The 6,399-nt window shown below is 41.3% G+C and overlaps 1 long non-coding RNA gene across 1 annotated transcript; it reads left to right on the top strand.

Annotated features, from left to right (window-relative positions):
• Positions 1–2,109: 2,109 nt before the first annotated feature.
• LOC123135458 (uncharacterized) lies at positions 2,110–6,034 on the top strand. Its single transcript, XR_006466009.1, has 3 exons — positions 2,110–2,550; positions 2,623–3,823; positions 5,780–6,034. It is a non-coding gene; the product is annotated as an uncharacterized lncRNA (long non-coding RNA).
• Positions 6,035–6,399: the final 365 nt, after the last annotated feature.

Genomic DNA, 6,399 nt, shown 5'->3' on the forward strand with positions numbered 1-6,399 from the left:
GCAAAAAATCCATATCAAACAAAGTCCAAACGTGATACAACTCCACGAAGAATTATTTTGGAATATTTGTGATTTTTGGGAGTTGGAATCACTGTAAACGGAGGCCCGTGGTGGGCACAACCCACCAGGGCGAGGTCCTGGAGCCAGGCGTGGCGTGATGGATCGTGCCCTCCTCAAACGTCGGTTGAACCTCTACTTCAGGCGCAAGGAATCTTATATCAGGAAAAAAAATCGTGTAAGAAGATCGGCGCAATCGGCGTTACGGATCTCCTGGAATATAAGAAACGGTTTTCGGCCAGATCTAGGAAGCGCAAAACAGAAGAGGATAGAGAGGGAGATCCAATCTTGGAGGGGCTCTCTCCCCTCCACAGCCATGGAGGCCATGAACCAGAGGGGGAACCCTCCTCCCATCTAGGGGGGAGGCCAAGGAAGAAGAAGAAGGAGGGGGGCTCTCTCCCCCTCTCTCCCGCTGGCGCCGGAACGCCGCCGGGGCTAGGATCGTGACGGCGATCTACATCAACAACCTTGCTACCATCAACACCAACTCTCTCCCCCTCTATGCAGCGGTGTAACACCTCTTTCCCCCGCTGTAGTCTCTACTTAAACATGATGCTCAACTTCATATATTATTTCCCAATGATCTATGGTTATCCTATGATGTTTGAGTAGATCCGTTTTGTCCTATGGGTTAATCGTGATCTTGGTTGGTATGATTGTATATTTTTTTATGGTGCTGTCCTACGGTGCCCTCCGTCTCGCGCAAACATGAGGGGCCCCTGCTGTAGGGTGTTGCAATATGTTCATGGTTCGCTTATGGTGGGTTGCAAGAGTGACAGAAACTTAAACCCGAGTAGGTGGGGTATGACGTATGGGAGTAAAGAGGACTTGATACTTAATGCTATGATTGGGTTTCACGACCTTAATGATCTTTAGTAGTTGCGGCTGCTTTCTAGAGTTCCAATCATAAGTGCATATGATCCAAGTAGAGAAAGTATGTTAGCTCATGCCTATCCCACATATAAAATTACAAGAATGATTACCGATACTTGTTATCGATTGCCTAGGGAAAAATGACTTTCTTGTTGACAAAAGCTATCTACTTTTATTACCTTGCAATTTGTTCTTAGTTTTATTCTCGCAAAGTACTTCTAGTTTTATTGTTGCAAAGTAGTTCTAGCATCACACCTACAAAATAGTTTCATAATTGTTCTAGGTAAAGCGAACGTCAAGCGTGCGTAGAGTTGTATCGGTGGTCAATAGAACTCGATGGAATATTTGTTCTACCTTTAGCTCCTCCTTGGGTTCGACACTCTTACTCATCGAAAGAGGTTGCAATTGATCCCCTATACTTGTGGGTTATCAAGACCTTTTTCTGGCGCCGTTTCTAGGGAGCAATAGCATGGTGTGAATATTCTCGTGTGTGCTTGTTTGCTTTATCACTAAGTAGTTTTTATTTCCTGCTCTAAGTTGTTCTCTATCTTTACTTATGGATATGGAACATGAAACACCAAAAAAATTAGTTGTACTTGCTACTCATGGAGATGGGGAACCTCCTAAAACCCTCGATGCTCGTTATGTAAAAGATATTATGCACTACTTTGATAATCCTGAGAAAACCCATTCAACTATATAATGGGAGTAACGTTGGATCAACATGAATACTTTAGGGATTATCGCTTGACACATAAAGGGAAACTTTTATGAGATCAAATTTATATATTGCATTGGTATGCTCGAGATTTATGCTCACTGCACCACGAGATTGCATTCCCTACCGACATGGGTTGGGAAAAGTTAGTGTACACCAACATACAGTCAGTTGGGGAAGTTTTCATCAAACTATGGGTCGGCGATGATGATACACACAACTGATTGTCGATCGGCAATAATTAGACATTTAATGTCCAACCATCGGTCGACAATAGGCGCATACCCATCCAATAGTCAGTCGGGAGCTTGGGCCAGCGCCAAAACGCCCGCGCATTCGGTTATTTGTGGCCAGCGAAATGTAAGCGCGCGCGGCTGAAATAGCGCCAACCAGCCCAAAATATCTTTCTACATTTTGTTCGCTTTCCCCTCCAGCCACACACACTAGTCCTATTCCCCCCACCTCGGGCGACTGTGCCGCGACTCTCTTATCCTCTTGTCCGGCGAGCCACCCTCCACTCCGTGGCCATGCCATCTACTCCTTACCTGCCTCACCTTATCCCCTCCTCCCATCTCTCCAGTCTGCCTCTCAGTGCTCCCGTGCTCCTCTGGCGCCCGCACCTAGATCTGGCCGCCTAGGGTTCGCTGCCGCCTAAGATGGTGACTATGGAGCTCGCCGCCACTGGATCCGGCGGCCAAGTCCTTGACCAGATGCCACAGTCAAGGAGGAAGCAGGGTCAAGAAGAGGCGGCGCCGTCCCAGGCTGGTGCGAGAAGCGCGCTGGTCCTCCTTCCGGCCAGTGGCTACCTCGCTCTAGGCCTGCTCCTGGGGTAATGTTGAGCGACGATGGCGGCGAAAACCACCTTGGGCACGAAGGAGAAGTATGGTGACCGATCATTGGGGGTTGGTTCTAAACGTAGATTTCTCTGATTCTTGGACGTATGTATGTCCTTCTCCTAACGTTGCTGCCTGCAGGTAGGGAAGCATCGATCCAGAGGCTGCAACTAATTTCTGGGCTGATTTGAGCTGCCTCCTTGCCACCACGGCCGAAGGTGTAAGCGGGTGATGGTGTTGCTAAAACTCAAAGCCACCAATGCAACTCCCACAACTCGACCATACCTCAGTCTTGATATTCTTCCTTAATCCCACGTGTTTCTATTGGAAAGTACTCAGTGGTTAACGGATTGTTCGTTTCATGATGTGCTTAGTGAGATTGATAATTTTTTAGTACGGGTTGAACACGTCTTAGGTTGGTCAGACTATCCACACACTGGCATGTATATCCATATAGTGTTTATTCCTTAAGCAGGTTGATATTTTCAAGTAATTGCCTTAATAGCAGAAAATAGTGTACCGATGAATAGAATAATATGAATATTGCCCTGTCTAACATTTCATCTCTCCATGCTCTGGCAAGTGCTGCTTCATCCCTCAAATTGACTGATGTAACCAAATTAAAATTGTATGCACACGAGAAAAAAAGATCGCCAATATGCACATCCCCTGTAACAAAAAAATGTTTGAGCTGGTAGTATATGGTATTTGAGCAAAATGTTTTGTATAGATATTAATAGGTGGAACTCAGCAATCAACAATTACTATAAAACTATTGGCTGGTTATAAGTTCAGCAACATGTATTCCTCATTTGTTAGTTAAGCATATTGAAAAGTAGTATCATGATTACTTTTGTTCTTTATATCTTTTTCGTTCGTGAAAGTAAAGCCTTCCTGCAGAGTGATCAACTAATTTTGATGGTAATTCACATATATTCTGGTTGCCCAATTTTGCAGGAAGCCAATGTACATGGGATTTATGAAATATAAATTTCTGCCTCTATGCGCCATGTGATTTGTTTAGTTTATTTTTAGACCTGGGAACTTTTATCAAATGGAGTTCAATCCGGCACTGAAACTTTGTTCCAGTATATTACTATAACTCTCTGTTCCGTACAATCATTGTTATTTCAAACAAGACTGACAATTTTTTATCATGGGACATGTATTGGTCCTTAATAAGTGTCAAATGAACTTCCTCCTTTCCCAGCCATTGATGCAATCCAAATATTAAGATGCACTGTTTAAGTGAACATGGATTGCTTATGTAGGTGCATACTGAACTACTAACTGCAGTTTCTGAATTTATGGATTGTGTGCAAAGTTTTCATTGTTTCTGCAGGTACGTTCCTACCTTTCCACATCCTTGATTGCAGTCTTACTGTTATATAATTTCCATTCAATGTTTACTGCCTAGGTCTATATCCTTGGTTGCATATTTACCTGGCAAATTATATTTGCAATGAGTTCTAGATTAGACTAGATATAGACACGATCATATAGTTTCTTGTTGTTGTACTTACACACGAATTGGTTCATCAAAGTACTTTGTTAGTAGGCGAGGTCTCCATTCTTATTTGTACATCTTGAAATGAAATGGTCAATGATCTTAAATTGTTTACCATGGACATATCTGTATACAAATGAGTTGGCATAGAGGGGCATCTTTGTCGTCTCACTGCTAAAGTATTTGTGTTACTCACACACTCATGTGTTTAGTATGTATGTCTAGCTTGCATATTTAAACTGAAGATCCATTTCTAGTGTGCATGTTTACAAATAAACTGTACTAATTCAAAAACCTGGCAATTGTTACATATACACATAAGCATCATTAATCAGAGTAGCAGTTGCACATCAATACAAAAAATTCAGGTTTCAGGAAAATAAGTACAACCATACAGAACTAGCTTCAGGTTGCATAAAAAGACCAAATAAGTTACTAGTGTTTCAGCCTTTTAGTTAAGCATGGGAGCTATGTGCACCGGGCTGCCTTACATTGTAGAACTCTCACAAACATAAGAGTTTGTATTTAATCTTCATGGTCTGAGAACATGACCTTCATCTAATTTAACCCTGCTATGGAAATAGTAGTATATTGCTCACAAATTGTACAAGTTGAATTTATATAGGAAGTAAAAGCAATACATTGGGTAAAATGAGCACAAAAGTAATGATTCCATGGTTCTAGTTGAAATTGAAGCACGTCGACAAGCTGTACAATGCATGATGCTATCATATTGTGTGAGTCTAATACGACCAATTTAGTGAATTATTGTTGTTTAGTGGCTTGTGCATTTGCGCGTGTAATTGTGTATGTGCCAAGATATTGTTTCAATTGATAAGGTGGACTCCCGAGTACAATTTGTTGATGCAGTTCCTTTCCTTTTACGATGTTAGTTGTTTCATGTTCATAATGACTTCTAATGGTGAACATCCTCCAGACTGTGCTTTTTTGTCAAGATAAAAAAATTGCTACTATGAAAAGGGGATGTTGGGTGGTTCTAAATGTTAAAATATTCTGCACAGTGGCACATTCTATAATATTCCATATTTATAGTCCATGATTTTAAACAGTGTACACTAGGATTGTGGCTTTCAATGACCACAACCTGTTATTTGACTTCTTTGTGTTACTGTAGTGCACTATATTATGCATATGACATGAGAACAAACTATGGAAACCTTCCAATGAAAAAAAAATAGAACTAGTTTATATCCATTAAATATTGCCGTACATGCTTCCTGATATGATTGCTTGAACTAGTAGTTGTAGACTCATAGGTACATCTCGTTGCTTGTTGATCTGCCCTAGGACAAAAAAATTATCAGCACATAAACTTCTAGTCTAAGTCCTTTTATTATCTAAGTTGCAGGATACCAATCAATATTTTGTGTTCATAATTATATCCAAATTTCCTAGTTTCACGAACACACTTGATGGTCATCACTGGTTGTAGAAGTGCTACCGCTGGTTGTTAGTTGGTGGCTGCTAGCGTGCTTGCTCGCTGATGTCTATGTTGTATGGATCTTCTATTCTTGATGGTGTGATGATGGCTGATGCTGCTGCTTATTCTATATGCTTGTGGGTGTGCTTCTGTTGTGTTGATTTCGTTGTGCTTCTGTTGCTACTGCCTGCTATTTTTCCAGCTTGTTGTATTGTTTTGCACTATATTTTGCTGCCATTTTGCTCATTTTCATGTGAATTTACTTGTATAAAAAAGATGGCACAATATCCCCATTTGATGCACAAAATTTAAAATCCACCTTTTTGACTTACAGTGTGTTTCTTCTGTAGGAGAGATATGCATGAGGACTAATAAACAAGTGGAGAGGGTTCGCTCCAACGGGATGTTTTGTATATTTGTACATTGGGCATTCACCTCTTAGGTATCCTTTTGTGAGTCTGATGTATGGTCTCTTGGACAATGAATCAGAAATAATAGTACCACCAAGTTACCTTTTGTGAACATGATGTATGGTGTCTTGGTGATTATGTTTTGAACAAATGAACTATATGTATGTGACATTTAATGGAATAGAAAATGTTTCGTGCACTTAGTTACAATATGGTAATCAATGTTGTGGTTGGATAAAAGAAATGCTGACGAACTATTGGTTGGAAAAAGAAAAATACTAGCTAATTGTTGGTTGTTGGAGGCTCATGGCAAGGCTAACAGGAAGTTGGTCGGCAAAAGTTCATGGTAGGGCCAACGCAAAGTTGGTTGGCAAAACAAACACCATCGGACAGTTGGTCGGGAAAAGCTTATGGCAGCGCCAACAAAAAGTTGGTTGGCAAAAATTACTATTGGACAGTCGGTCGGGAATGTTTTTGCAATAGCCGTCAGACAGTCGGTTGGGAAAAGTATATCGGCCGGGAAATGGTTTTTCCGTCTGGACTTTCCCCAACAAGCATGA

The sequence above is a fragment of the Triticum aestivum genome, chromosome 6B (genome assembly GCF_018294505.1).
Source record: "Triticum aestivum cultivar Chinese Spring chromosome 6B, IWGSC CS RefSeq v2.1, whole genome shotgun sequence".
Taxonomy (NCBI): domain Eukaryota; kingdom Viridiplantae; phylum Streptophyta; class Magnoliopsida; order Poales; family Poaceae; genus Triticum; species Triticum aestivum.